Here is a 16,300-nt window from a genome sequence, read left to right on the forward strand (position 1 = left end):
ACTGTGTACTAGCACAAATGGGACTCAGAATTAGGAACAATGGGACTGTGAAATGAGCACTATGGGATTATGTAACTGTGAAAAATGGGACTGTAGACTGGGAAAGATGGGATTATGGGACTGTGAACTAGGAACTATAGGAAAGTGGACTAGGAACTATGGGATTATGGAACTAGGAACTATGGGATTGTGAACTAGGAACTATGGGCTCTTGGAACCGTGGACTAGGAACTATGGGACTAGGAACTATGGAATTATGGGACTGTGAACTAGGAACTATGGGGTTATGGGACTGTGGACTAGGAACTATGGGCTCTTGGAACCATGGACTAGGAACTAGTAGGACTAGGAACTATGGAATTATGGGACTGTGAACTAGGAACTATGGGACTAGAAATTGAGATTATAGGAACTATGAGACTGTTGACTAGACATTATGAGATTATAGGATTAAGAAATATGGGACTGTAGACTGGGAACTATGGGATTATGGGACTAGGAACTATGAGATTGTGGACTAGGAACTATGGGACTAGGAACTATGAGATTGTGGACTGGGAACTATGGGATTATGGGACTAGGAACTATGAGATTGTGGACTGGGAACTATGGGATTATGGGACTAGGAACTATGGGATTATGGAACTAGGAACTATGGGATTGTGAACTAGGAACTATGGGCTCTTGGAACCGTGGACTAGGAACTAGTAGGACTAGGAACTATGGGGTTATGGGACTGTGAACTAGGAAATATGGGACTAGAAATTGAGATTATAGGAACTATGGGACTGTTGACTAGAAATTATGAGATTATAGGACTAGGAAATATGGGACTGTAGACTGGGAACTATGGAGTAGGAACTATGGGACTGTGGACTAGGAACTATTGGATTATGGGACTAGGAACTATGGGATTATGGGACTAGGAACTATGAGATTGTGGACTAGGAACTATGGTATTATAGGACTGTGGATAAGGAACTATGAGATTATGGGACTGTGGACTAGGAACTATGGGATTATGGGACTGTGGACTAGGAACTATGGGCTCTTGGAACCATGGACTAGGAACTATGGAATTATGGGACTGTGAACTAGGAACTATGGGACTAGAAATTGAGATTATAGGAACTATGAGACTGTTGACTAGACATTATGAGATTATAGGATTAAGAAATATGGGACTGTAGACTGGGAACTATGGGATTATGGGACTAGGAACTATGAGATTGTGGACTGGGAACTATGGGATTATGGGACTAGGAAATATGAGATTATGGGACTAGGAACTATGAGATTGTGGACTGGGGACTATGGGATTATGGGACTAGGAACTATGAGATTATGGGACTAGGAACTGAGATTGTGGACTAGGAACTATGAGATTGTGGACTAGGAACTATGGGATTGTGGACTAGGAACTATGGTATTATAGGACTGTGGATAAGGAACTATGAGATTATGGGACTGTGGACTAGGAACTATGGGATTATGGGACTGTTGACTAGGAACTATGGGCTCTTGGAACCATGGACTAGGAACTAGTAGGACTAGGAACTATGGGACTGTGAACTAGGAACTAGAAATTGAGATTATAGGAACTATGAGACTGTTGACTAGACATTATGAGATAGGACTAAGAAATATGGGACTGTAGACTGGGAACTATGGGATTATGGGACTAGGAACTATGAGATTATGGGACTAGGAACTATGAGATTGTGGACTAGGAACTATGGTATTATAGGACTGTGGATAAGGAACTATGAGATTATGGGACTGTGGACTAGGAACTATGGGACTGTAGACTGGGAACTATGGAGTAGGAACTATGAGATTGTGGACTAGGAACTATGGGATTATGGGACTAGGAACTATGGGATTATGGGACTAGGAACTATGGGATTATGGGACTAGGAACTATGAGATTGTGGACTAGGAACTATGGGATTATGGGACTAGGAACTATGAGATTATGGGACTAGGAACTATGGGATTATGGGACTAGGAACTATGAGATTATGGGACTAGGAACTATGAGATTATGGGACTAGGAACTATGAGATTGTGGGACTAGGAACTATGAGATTGTGGACTAGGAACTATGGGATTATGGGACTAGGAACTATGAGATTGTGGACTAGGAACTATGGGATTATGGGACTAGGAACTATGGGATTATGGGACTAGGAACTATGAGATTGTGGACTAAGAACTATGGGATTATGGGACTAGGAACTATGAGATTATGGGACTAGGAACTATGAGATTGTGAACTAGGAACTATGGGCTCTTGGAACCATGGACTAGGAACTAGTAGGACTAGGAACTATGGAATTATGGGACTGTGAACTAAGAACTATGGGACTAGAAATTGAGATTATAGGAACTATGAGACTGTTGACTAGACATTATGAGATTATAGGACTAAGAAATATGGGACTGTAGACTGGGAACTATGGGATTATGGGACTAGGAACTATGGGACTAGGAACTATGAGATTACAGAACTAGGAACTGTGGGACTTTGTGTTCTCCATGGACGCGCTCTATGTAGGAACGTAGTCACCATCTCTCGCCGGCTCCTGGGATGGACATTCTGGGATTTGTAGTGTACAATGAGCAGTTCATATCACCACTAATGTGCACTGCTGGTTCCAAACAAAGGGAGGTGAGGGGGGAAAGGAGAGGTTCAGGAGCTCACAGAGGATGTTGGAAGGAGGAAGAAAGAATGTGGTGAAGAAGAGATTTCGGGGACGTTAGGCAGTGGATGGAGGATTGGAGAACAGGGAGATGATGTCAGATGATACAATACTCCCTGATGAAGGAGATCCGGGATCCGGGAAACGTGTCGGGAATCCTCTCTCTGCAGAGATTGTCCTCAGCTGGACGGGAACGATCGTAGATTATAGAGGCTTCCCTAGGGGGTCCCTATGGAGGTAATATCTGATGATACATTGGAGAGTCTGATGTCTGGGACTTCAGGGACCTTCTGTGTGGTTTGTTTTCCTCTATTAGAATATAATGGGGGAGGGGTTTTTATCTCAGCAGAATGTCTTTGGTGGCAGATTAGATTGTGATGCACCATCATAAAGTAGGGCCCCGGGATGGTGGTGAGGAATATCGGGGCCAGGCTTTTACATAGCATGTGTCATGGTGGGCCCCGTGATGACGATGCGGGGACCGCACAGGAGACATGTGGATGTGACATGCAGCCACTCGGCCGGGTGGGGTGGGGGGGGGGTCACTTTAGATCTGAGCTTGGGGAGGGGATGGCAGATTTATACAATTCATTTGATCATTCTTGCGTGTCTCCACCCACAAAAAGATTTAATTGTAAATCCCCCCATTTAAGATTTGCTTTGTGTCAGGAGGACTCTGCAGCTGGGAGTCAGAGTTGAGAGGGGCCCCCGAGGGCTGATTTCCTCCATGTCCCCTTCCCCTCAGTGACTGCCTAGGCTGAAATAATGTCATCAGTCTGCTGCAGTCTGGAGGAAGCATTTCCTCAATCTCCCCTCCCCCAGTGAACAGACTGTACATTGTAACATTGTAGCCAGTCACAAGGCGAGAGGCTGCAGCAGGGGCTGATCTGTGACAGACATTTGTGAACACAATGGAGAACTGCACAGGGACAATCTCAGGAAGGAAGGAGATGGTGGCCCTGGATGATGCCTGAACAAAGATGGGGGTGTCCATGATGGGCGATGTCCCTGATCTTCTCTCTGTTTCCAGCTCTGTATAGGAGGTCCATAGCAGGGACAAGCACTGGCCTGTGTCAGGGTCATGGAAAATGGTTGGAGTCCGTGCAGTGCTCGGTACATCACGTCTTCCGCTCGGTGTCCCCTATCCTGGGAGTCGCAAAACCACCTAAATGTGCCACCAGATCCTGACATTGCCCCGCCCCTGCAGAACGAGGAAGTCCCAGACTCCTCCGCCACTATGATGTGTCACATGACCCCGGAGGGCGTCCCTCACACTGCTGAGTACCAATACACCCGAGGTCAGGTGAGGAAACGTGGCACCCTCTGCATCGCTACCCCCACACCCTGCCTCACCTGGTACTGACCCCTGCATCCTGTGTTACATACTAGGAAAAGCACAGAGAGCGGGGCTCAGGAGTAAAAAGGGCAGAGAGCAGGGCTCAAGGGTAGGAAGTGCACAGAGTGCAGGGCTCAGAAGTAGTAAATCGACAGAGAGCAGGGCTCAGGCGTAGGAAATGCACAGAGAGCAGGGCTCAGGCGTAGGACATGGACAGAGTGCAGGGCTCAGGGGTAGGAAATGGACAGAGAGCAGGGCTCAGGCGTAGGAAATGCACAGAGAGCAGGGCTCAGGCGTAGGACATGGACAGAGTGCAGGGCTCAGGGGTAGGAAATGGACAGAGAGCAGGGCTCAGGCGTAGGAAATTCACAGAGCGCGGGGCTCAGGAGTAGGAAATGGACAGAGAGCAGGGCTTGGTAGTAGCAAACGCACAGATTGCAGGGCTTGGGAGTAGAAAATGCACAGAGAGCAGGGCTCAGAAGTTGAAAGTGCACAGAGTGCAGGGCTCAGGGGTAGGAAATTCACAGAGAGCAGGGCTCAGGGGTAGTGATGGACGAACTTCCGACGGGACGTTTCGCGAACGCGAAATGCGAACGGACCCAAACGTTCGCGAAACCGAACGTTCGCCGCGGGCCCCATTGACTTCAATGGGAGGCGAACTTTGCAAACCTTCATGTCGAATTTGCGGCCACGTGGTAATTATTAGGGGGTAAAACGTAGTCCCACCATCTGGACAATGACATAATACATGTATGAGGTGAATTTGGGATCGATAACTACAAGCATTTTTATTTTATTTGGGAAATTGTTCTAACAATTCAGGACTATGGAGCTAATGAAGGCAATGGAGGAGAGGGAAGGTCAGGGACCAGGGTAGGCAAAGAAGAGGGTGCAGGAGATGATCACCAGCAGCGTGACATACCGGAATGACACATGCACCGTGATAGAGGCATCTGACAGCAGCACCGTAATACAGAGCACTGACAGCAGCACCGTGACATACAGCGCTGACAGCAGCACCGTGACATACAGCGCTGACAGCAGCACCGTGACATACAGCGCTGACAGCAGCACCGTGACATACAGCGCTGACAGCAGCACCGTGACATACAGCGCTGACAGCAGCACCGTGACATACAGCGCTGACAGCAGCACCGTGACATACAGCGCTGACAGCAGCACCGTGACATACAGCGCTGACAGCAGCTCCGTGACATACAGCGCTGACAGCAGCACCGTGACATACAGCGCTGACAGCAGCACCGTGACATACAGCGCTGACAGCAGCACCGTGACATACAGCGCTGACAGCAGCACCGTGACATACAGCGCTGACAGCAGCACCGTGACATACAGCACTGACAGCAGCACCGTAAGCAGCCCCAGGAGGAAGTCAGCACAGCACAGGGATGGTGTGATCCCCTCATAATAAGAACCCCCAGGAGGAAGTCAGCACAGCACAGGGATAGTGTGATCCCTTCATAATAAGAACCCCCAGGAGGAAGTCAGCACAGCACAGGGATATCATAAGCAGCCCCAGTAGAAATATGACACCGCTCAACCTCTTCAAAGAGGAGGGTAGGGGCATATAGTACGGTGTGCTTTTTTGGGTCAAGGAAGTGAGCCAAATGAATTAAGAAGGTCTGTGTGCTTGATTAAAAAAATAGTTTATAGACATATACATGGTCTACTGGTCACATGTGTTGAATTCCTCCGAGATCCATGCCTCATTCATTTTTAGAAATGTGAGGTAGTTAACACTGTGGTGAGCTAGGCGAGTACGCTTATCGGTCACAATCCCCCCTGCTGCGCTGAACGTCCTTTCGGACAGGACACTGGATGAGGGGCAAGCCAACAGTTCGATTGCAAATTGGGCAAGCTCTGGCCAGAGGTCAAGCCTGCCCACCCAGTAGTCTAGGGGTTCATCACTCCTCAGAGCCTCCACATCGGCCGTTAACCCAATGTAGTCGGACACCTGACGGTCTAGGCGTTCCCTGATGCTGGATCCGGATGACACCTGTCGATGGGTCGGCTGAAAGAATGACCTCATATCCGAAGTCACCAACACATCTTCAAACCGGCCTCTTCTTGCAGGCGCTGTTGGATTGGTACCCGCAAATCCTTCTCTGGGAGTGGGAATTGCTCCTCTGCCAGCGCACGCAAAAGCAGAATGCAGCATTTCTCGAAGCAAGGCCTGGAAGTGCTGCATTCTGACAGCCCTCTGCGACGGCGGTAACATTTCCGCCATTTTGTGTTTGTACCGGGGGTCTAAGTACGTTGCCACCCAGTACTGGTCCTTGACCCTCATGCTTTTTATACGGGGGTCCCTATTAAAACACTGGAGCATGAAGGCCCCCATTTGCACTAAAGTGGAAGCGGTGTGGTGGCCTGGCTCCTGCTCATCATCCAGGATAATGTCGTCCTCTTCATTCTCCTCTCCCCATCCTCGCACAACAGGGATCCCAGAAAGGTTTAAAGCATGCTCTTCTTGCTCCTGCTCATCCACCCCGGCACCATCCTCCTCTGACTCCTCTTCAGACTCCTGTTGTTGACTTGTCTCAGATAGAGTAGCCCCCCCTGGGAATTCATCCAGCATTGCGACTTCCTCATCTTCCCGCTCCTGCTCCTCCACAGCCTGATCAATGACACGATGCAATGCACGCTCCATAAAGAAGGCATAAGGTACCATGTCACTGATGGCGCCATGGCTGCGACTGACCAGTTTGGTGATCTCCTCAAATGGCCGCAGAAGTCTGCATGCGTCGCGCATGAGCAGCCACTGGCGCGGTGAAAAAAAACCCAGCTCCCCAGAACCGTTTCTTTCGCAGAGTTCATACAGGTAGACGTTAACTGCACGTTTCTGCTGGAGCAGCCTATCAAGCATATAGAAGGTTGAGTTCCATCGCGTCGGGCAATCGCAAATAAGACGTCTGACCGGCAGATGGTGTCGCCGCTGAATGTCAGCAAGGCGAGCCATGGCCGTGTAAGATCTTCTGAAATGGGCCGAGATTTTCCTTGCCTGCCGCAAGATGTCCTGGACCCCAGGGTATTTGACAAGGAATCGCTGCACGACCAAGTTTAAGACGTGTGCCATGCACGGCACGTGCGTGATTTTGCCCTGTTTCAATGCGCTAAGCAGATTGGCACCGTTGTCACACACCACTTTACCAACTGTCAAATTGAGCGGTGTTAGCCACTCATCTGCCTGTGAACGCAAAGCTGAAAGGAGTGCCGGGCCAGTGTGGCTCTTTGCTTCCAGGCACAACAGACGCAGCACGGCATGGCAACGTCTCACCTGGCATGTGGAATAGGTTCTGGGGAGCTTGGGCGGTGCAGTGGAAGAGACGCTAGCAGCGGAAAAGGAGGAGGCAGCTGAGGAGGAGAGGGAGGAGGATGGAGTAGGAGGAGGAGAAGAAGAGTCAGGCCTGCATGCAATCCGTGGCGGTAAAACCAAATCTACACGGGTGCCACGGGTTACATGCTTGACGGCCGTCAGAAGGTTCACCCAGTGGGCAGTAAAACTGATATACCTTCCCTGCCCGTGTTTGCTAGACCACGTGTCTGTGGTCAGATGTATCTTGGCACCGACACTGTGTGCCAGAGATACATTCACTTGCCGCTGAACATGGCCATATAGCTCTGGGATGCCCTTCTCTGAGAAATACTTCCTTCCTGGGACCTTCCATTGTGGTGTTCCAATGGCCACAAATTTGCGAAAGGCCTCCGAGTCCACCAGTTTATATGGCAGTAGTTGGCGGGCTATGAGTTCTGACAAGCCAGCCGCCAACCGTTGGGCAAGAGGGTTATCCGGCGTCATCATTTTTTTACGCTCAAACATTAGGCCCACGGAAGCCTGCCTTTTTGCAGAAAAATGTGAGCTTGGCGTGATGGAAGGTGGAGTGGAGGACAATTGTGAGGAGAGAGGAGAAGGAGAAGTAGAAGACGAGGCTGGACGGTGAGAGCCTGCAGTGTGGCTTTGTGTGTTCCGTTGCTCCCACTGGGCTCGGTGATGGCTGCTCATGTGCCTTCTTAAGGCGGTCGTCCCTAGGTGAGTATTGGGCTTACCGCGACTAACGCGTTGACTGCAAAGATTGCAGATGGCAACGCTATTGTCAGCAGCGGACACGTTAAAAAAAGCCCACACTGCGGAGCCATGTGCCGGTGTCCTGGGAGCGCCAGATGTGACCGTACATGGTCGATGACTCGCTCCTGATACATTTGCAGTCTGCTTTGTCCCTGCTGTGCAATGTAAGTCATTGCTGCTTCTCCTCCCTATCTGCTGGTCCATATCTCCCTCTGAACTCCCCTCCTCTTCCTCTCTTGTGGGCACCCACGTGACATCACTAGACACGTCATCATCAACGTCACCTTCCCCACCGCTATAAGTAGAGATCTCGGAGTAGGCAGCAACACCGGGGACCAACCTCCTCCTTGGGCTGATCTGGGTACTGGCGTCAGACTGCTGAGTAGCGCTTGTTGCTACCTCCTCTTCCTGATCCAATACCAAGAGTGGCTGCGCATCAGAAATGTCCTCTTGATATGGATCGGAAAATAATTCCAGTGACTCAAGCGGAAGGTATGTGGTGGTGGTGGTGGTGGTCGTGTTGTTGGTGGTAGTGTCTTTGGGGGTGCACATAGCAGAGAGTGAAGAAGAGGGTGCAGATCGAGAGGATGAGGAGGGTGCAGAAGAGTAAGGCTGAGCGAGCCACTCAACCAAGTCTGGTGCATCCTTTAAAGTAATTGAACGCACCTTCTGCAACTTCCCACTTTGGCTCAAGCCTGTTGCTCCTGCCCTACCCCTACCACCCCTGCGGAAGGGCCTGCCTCTTCCTCTGCCTGTCATTTTTTAAATGACCCTGTGACAAAACTCTTAGTCCCTATACCGATGAAGGACTGCTGCAGTATAGGGCAGCGGTCAGCAGTGGTGCACGTCAACCCTATCTATTGTGGACCGATAGCGGTCCTTACAGAACAGCAGACTGTACCGCACTCAAGCCTATGTACCGTAGCACCCTATACCAAGTTACCAGTCCTTATAAGAACTTTTGTGGACCAAGCAGGTTGTGTATTAGTGTTTAGCAGACTGTACGTCAGTCCCTATACCGCTGAAGGACTGCTGCAGTATAGGGCAGCGGTCAGCAGTGGTGCACGTCAACCCTATCTATTGTGGACCGATAGCGGTCCTTACAGAACAGCAGACTGTACCGCACTCAAGCCTATGTACCGTAGCACCCTATACCAAGTTACCAGTCCTTATAAGAACTTTTGTGGACCAAGCAGGTTGTGTGTTAGTGATTAGCAGACTGTACGTCAGTCCCTATACCGCTGAAGGACTGCTGCAGTATAGGTGAGCGGTCAGCAGTGGTGCACGTCAACCCTATCTATTGTGGACCTATAGCGGTCCTTACAGAACAGCAGACTGTACCGCACTCAAGCCTATGTACCGTAGCACCCTATACCAAGTTACCAGTCCTTATAAGAACTTTTGTGGAACAAGCAGGTTGTGTGTTAGTGATTAGCAGACTGTACGTCAGTCCCTATACCGCTGAAGGACTGCTGCAGTATAGGTGAGCGGTCAGCAGTGGTGCACGTCAACCCTATCTATTGTGGACCGATAGCGGTCCTTACAGAACAGCAGACTGTACCGCACTCAAGCCTATGTACCGTAGCACCCTATACCAAGTTACCAGTCCTTATAAGAACTTTTGTGGACCAAGCAGGTTGTGTATTAGTGTTTAGCAGACTGTACGTCAGTCCCTATACCGCTGAAGGACTGCTGCAGTATAGGGCAGCGGTCAGCAGTGGTGCACGTCAACCCTATCTATTGTGGACCGATAGCGGTCCTTACAGAACAGCAGACTGTACCGCACTCAAGCCTATGTACCGTAGCACCCTATACCAAGTTACCAGTCCTTATAAGAACTTTTGTGGAACAAGCAGGTTGTGTGTTAGTGATTAGCAGACTGTACGTCAGTCCCTATACCGCTGAAGGACTGCTGCAGTATAGGTGAGCGGTCAGCAGTGGTGCACGTCAACCCTATCTATTGTGGACCTATAGCGGTCCTTACAGAACAGCAGACTGTACCGCACTCAAGCCTATGTACCGTAGCACCCTATACCAAGTTACCAGTCCTTATAAGAACTTTTGTGGACCAAGCAGGTTGTGTATTAGTGTTTAGCAGACTGTACGTCAGTCCCTATACCGCTGAAGGACTGCTGCAGTATAGGGCAGCGGTCAGCAGTGGTGCACGTCAACCCTATCTATTGTGGACCGATAGCGGTCCTTACAGAACAGCAGACTGTACCGCACTCAAGCCTATGTACCGTAGCACCCTATACCAAGTTACCAGTCCTTATAAGAACTTTTGTGGAACAAGCAGGTTGTGTGTTAGTGATTAGCAGACTGTACGTCAGTCCCTATACCGCTGAAGGACTGCTGCAGTATAGGGCAGCGGTCAGCAGTGGTGCACGTCAACCCTATCTATTGTGGACCGATAGCGGTCCTTACAGAACAGCAGACTGTACCGCACTCAAGCCTATGTACCGTAGCACCCTATACCAAGTTACCAGTCCTTATAAGAACTTTTGTGGACCAAGCAGGTTGTGTATTAGTGTTTAGCAGACTGTACGTCAGTCCCTATACCGCTGAAGGACTGCTGCAGTATAGGGCAGCGGTCAGCAGTGGTGCACGTCAACCCTATCTATTGTGGACCGATAGCGGTCCTTACAGAACAGCAGACTGTACCGCACTCAAGCCTATGTACCGTAGCACCCTATACCAAGTTACCAGTCCTTATAAGAACTTTTGTGGACCAAGCAGGTTGTGTGTTAGTGATTAGCAGACTGTACGTCAGTCCCTATACCGCTGAAGGACTGCTGCAGTATAGGTGAGCGGTCAGCAGTGGTGCACGTCAACCCTATCTATTGTGGACCTATAGCGGTCCTTACAGAACAGCAGACTGTACCGCACTCAAGCCTATGTACCGTAGCACCCTATACCAAGTTACCAGTCCTTATAAGAACTTTTGTGGAACAAGCAGGTTGTGTGTTAGTGATTAGCAGACTGTACGTCAGTCCCTATACCGCTGAAGGACTGCTGCAGTATAGGTGAGCGGTCAGCAGTGGTGCACGTCAACCCTATCTATTGTGGACCGATAGCGGTCCTTACAGAACAGCAGACTGTACCGCACTCAAGCCTATGTACCGTAGCACCCTATACCAAGTTACCAGTCCTTATAAGAACTTTTGTGGACCAAGCAGGTTGTGTATTAGTGTTTAGCAGACTGTACGTCAGTCCCTATACCGCTGAAGGACTGCTGCAGTATAGGGCAGCGGTCAGCAGTGGTGCACGTCAACCCTATCTATTGTGGACCGATAGCGGTCCTTACAGAACAGCAGACTGTACCGCACTCAAGCCTATGTACCGTAGCACCCTATACCAAGTTACCAGTCCTTATAAGAACTTTTGTGGAACAAGCAGGTTGTGTGTTAGTGATTAGCAGACTGTACGTCAGTCCCTATACCGCTGAAGGACTGCTGCAGTATAGGTGAGCGGTCAGCAGTGGTGCACGTCAACCCTATCTATTGTGGACCTATAGCGGTCCTTACAGAACAGCAGACTGTACCGCACTCAAGCCTATGTACCGTAGCACCCTATACCAAGTTACCAGTCCTTATAAGAACTTTTGTGGACCAAGCAGGTTGTGTATTAGTGTTTAGCAGACTGTACGTCAGTCCCTATACCGCTGAAGGACTGCTGCAGTATAGGGCAGCGGTCAGCAGTGGTGCACGTCAACCCTATCTATTGTGGACCGATAGCGGTCCTTACAGAACAGCAGACTGTACCGCACTCAAGCCTATGTACCGTAGCACCCTATACCAAGTTACCAGTCCTTATAAGAACTTTTGTGGAACAAGCAGGTTGTGTGTTAGTGATTAGCAGACTGTACGTCAGTCCCTATACCGCTGAAGGACTGCTGCAGTATAGGGCAGCGGTCAGCAGTGGTGCACGTCAACCCTATCTATTGTGGACCGATAGCGGTCCTTACAGAACAGCAGACTGTACCGCACTCAAGCCTATGTACCGTAGCACCCTATACCAAGTTACCAGTCCTTATAAGAACTTTTGTGGACCAAGCAGGTTGTGTATTAGTGTTTAGCAGACTGTACGTCAGTCCCTATACCGCTGAAGGACTGCTGCAGTATAGGGCAGCGGTCAGCAGTGGTGCACGTCAACCCTATCTATTGTGGACCGATAGCGGTCCTTACAGAACAGCAGACTGTACCGCACTCAAGCCTATGTACCGTAGCACCCTATACCAAGTTACCAGTCCTTATAAGAACTTTTGTGGAACAAGCAGGTTGTGTGTTAGTGATTAGCAGACTGTACGTCAGTCCCTATACCGCTGAAGGACTGCTGCAGTATAGGTGAGCGGTCAGCAGTGGTGCACGTCAACCCTATCTATTGTGGACCTATAGCGGTCCTTACAGAACAGCAGACTGTACCGCACTCAAGCCTATGTACCGTAGCACCCTATACCAAGTTACCAGTCCTTATAAGAACTTTTGTGGACCAAGCAGGTTGTGTATTAGTGTTTAGCAGACTGTACGTCAGTCCCTATACCGCTGAAGGACTGCTGCAGTATAGGGCAGCGGTCAGCAGTGGTGCACGTCAACCCTATCTATTGTGGACCGATAGCGGTCCTTACAGAACAGCAGACTGTACCGCACTCAAGCCTATGTACCGTAGCACCCTATACCAAGTTACCAGTCCTTATAAGAACTTTTGTGGAACAAGCAGGTTGTGTGTTAGTGATTAGCAGACTGTACGTCAGTCCCTATACCGCTGAAGGACTGCTGCAGTATAGGTGAGCGGTCAGCAGTGGTGCACGTCAACCCTATCTATTGTGGACCTATAGCGGTCCTTACAGAACAGCAGACTGTACCGCACTCAAGCCTATGTACCGTAGCACCCTATACCAAGTTACCAGTCCTTATAAGAACTTTTGTGGACCAAGCAGGTTGTGTATTAGTGTTTAGCAGACTGTACGTCAGTCCCTATACCGCTGAAGGACTGCTGCAGTATAGGGCAGCGGTCAGCAGTGGTGCACGTCAACCCTATCTATTGTGGACCGATAGCGGTCCTTACAGAACAGCAGACTGTACCGCACTCAAGCCTATGTACCGTAGCACCCTATACCAAGTTACCAGTCCTTATAAGAACTTTTGTGGAACAAGCAGGTTGTGTGTTAGTGATTAGCAGACTGTACGTCAGTCCCTATACCGCTGAAGGACTGCTGCAGTATAGGGCAGCGGTCAGCAGTGGTGCACGTCAACCCTATCTATTGTGGACCGATAGCGGTCCTTACAGAACAGCAGACTGTACCGCACTCAAGCCTATGTACCGTAGCACCCTATACCAAGTTACCAGTCCTTATAAGAACTTTTGTGGAACAAGCAGGTTGTGTGTTAGTGATTAGCAGACTGTACGTCAGTCCCTATACCGCTGAAGGACTGCTGCAGTATAGGTGAGCGGTCAGCAGTGGTGCACGTCAACCCTATCTATTGTGGACCGATAGCGGTCCTTACAGAACAGCAGACTGTACCGCACTCAAGCCTATGTACCGTAGCACCCTATACCAAGTTACCAGTCCTTATAAGAACTTTTGTGGACCAAGCAGGTTGTGTATTAGTGTTTAGCAGACTGTACGTCAGTCCCTATACCGCTGAAGGACTGCTGCAGTATAGGGCAGCGGTCAGCAGTGGTGCACGTCAACCCTATCTATTGTGGACCGATAGCGGTCCTTACAGAACAGCAGACTGTACCGCACTCAAGCCTATGTACCGTAGCACCCTATACCAAGTTACCAGTCCTTATAAGAACTTTTGTGGACCAAGCAGGTTGTGTGTTAGTGATTAGCAGACTGTACGTCAGTCCCTATACCGCTGAAGGACTGCTGCAGTATAGGGCAGCGGTCAGCAGTGGTGCACGTCAACCCTATCTATTGTGGACCGATAGCGGTCCTTACAGAACAGCAGACTGTACCGCACTCAAGCCTATGTACCGTAGCACCCTATACCAAGTTACCAGTCCTTATAAGAACTTTTGTGGAACAAGTGAGTTGTGAATGTTTAGCAGACTGCAGCAGAAGGGCAGCAGTCAAGTATAATATCCTTTCTATATTTGGAAGAAAGAATATTATACATGTACAAGCCTATTACTGTACCACTGATACCAGTCCTGAAAAGAACCTTTGTGGAACTAATAATAACAGCAAGTCTTTAAAATTACCCTCACTGCCTGACAACACTGCTTCCTTCCTGTCCCTATACAAATTGGCAAAAAAAGAGAACGATTAGTGGTTACTGGAACAGCTCTTTTGTGGACCTTGATAGTAACAGCTAATGATGATGATGATGATGATGATGATGAAAGACTAATCTGGCTGTCCCTGTAGCATACACCGTCCTTTCCCTTTCTCTAAACTAACAAAAGACACTCAGGCTGCTGCAAGAATCAGCAGCACAGCAAACCTATCAACACCTAACACCTATACCAGTCCTGAAAAGAACTTTTGTGTACCAAATAGCTAGTGGTTTATCTCTCCCTACTCCACACAGGAACCTGTCCCTATCGTAACAGAAGAAAGAATGTAAAATGGCCACCGGATCGGGTGTATTTATAGGTTAGGGGGAATGTCCAAGTGTCCATGTGCTGTCATGTCTCAATTGGCTGTCCTGTATCACATGATAAACGTGTCACCAAAGGTTAAAGTTTTTGTATACATTAAACACGTAAGTCCGCCGCGGCGAACGACGGAAAAAGGCGTTCGAACGTGCGGACCGCGAATGTCGGAAATTCGCCGCGAAACGACCGCCGGGCGAACCGTTCGGCCATCACTACTCAGGGGTAGGAAATTCACAGAGAGCAGGGCTCAGGCGTAGGAAATGCACAGAGTGCAGGGCTCAGAAGTAGGAAATGGACAGAGTGCAGGGCTCGGGAGTAGGAAACGCACAGAGAGCAGGGCTTAGCAATAGGAAATGGACAGAGAGCAGGGCTCAGGAGTAGGAAATTCACAGAGCACAGGGCTCAGGAGTAGGACATGGACAGAGTGCAGGGCTCGGGTGTAGGAAATGGACAGAGAGCAGGGCTTGGGAGTAGAAAATGCACAGATTGCAGGGCTCAGGGGTAGGACATGGACAGAGTGCAGGGCACAGGAGTAGGAAATTCACAGAGAGCAGGGCTCAGGCATAGGAAATGTACAGGGTTCGGGAGTAGGAAATACACAGAGAGCAGGGCTCAGGAGTAGGACATGGGCAGAGAACAGGGCTCAGGGGTAGGAAATGCACAGAGAGCAGGGCTCAGGCGTAGGAAATGCACAGAGAGCAGGGCTCAGGAGTAGGACATGGGCAGAGAACAGGGCTCGGTGTAGGAAATGGATAGAGTACAGGGTTCAGGAGTAGAAAATGCACAGAGAGCAGGGCTCAGGCGTAGGAAATGGTCAGGGGGCAGGGCTCAGGTGTAGGAAATGGGCAGGGAGCAGGGCTCAGGCGTAAGAAATTTCCAGAGTGCAGGGCTCAGAAGTAGGAAATGGACAGAGTGCAGGGCTTGGGAGTAGGAAATGGATACAGTACAGGGTTTGGGAGTAGGAAATGGATACAGTACAGGGTTTGGGAGTAGGAAATTTCCAGAGTGCAGGGCTCAGGCATAAGAAATTTCCAGAGTGCAGGGCTCAGGCATAGGAAATGGACAGAGTTCAGGGCTCAGGGGTAGGAAATTCACAGAGAGCAGGCTTTAGGAGTAGGACATACCCAGACAGCGGGGCTCGGGTGTAGGAAATGGATAGAGTACAGGGTTCGGGAGAAGGAAATGCACAGAGAGCAGGGTTTAGGAGTAGGACATGGCCAGACAGCGGGGCTCAGGCGTAGGAAATGGACAGAGTGCAGGGTTCGGGTGTAGGAAATGCAGAGTGCAGGGTGCAGTAGTATACAACTAAATGGAATCTGGGCATGTAACACACATAGTAGTGCAAAATTACCCCCCAAAAGCAATACTCACTTCTTTTTTTAAGTCAGTATTAATCTGCAAGCTATCCCCCTCCCCCGAATGCCCCATTCTGGTGCAAATTCACTTTTCCTCCAAATCCCCCCGGCACTTTTTATTTTTACCTTAATTCATTCTCAGTATTAAGGCAAAAAATCCTTCCAATCCCCATTTCCCCCACTCAACGGATTCCTGTCCGCATGTAGCATTGACGCTCTC

This window comes from Lithobates pipiens, unplaced genomic scaffold (assembly GCF_037356315.1).
Source record: "Lithobates pipiens isolate NorthernLeopardFrog02 unplaced genomic scaffold, aLitPip1_a1.2 Scaffold_19, whole genome shotgun sequence".
Taxonomy (NCBI): domain Eukaryota; kingdom Metazoa; phylum Chordata; class Amphibia; order Anura; family Ranidae; genus Lithobates; species Lithobates pipiens.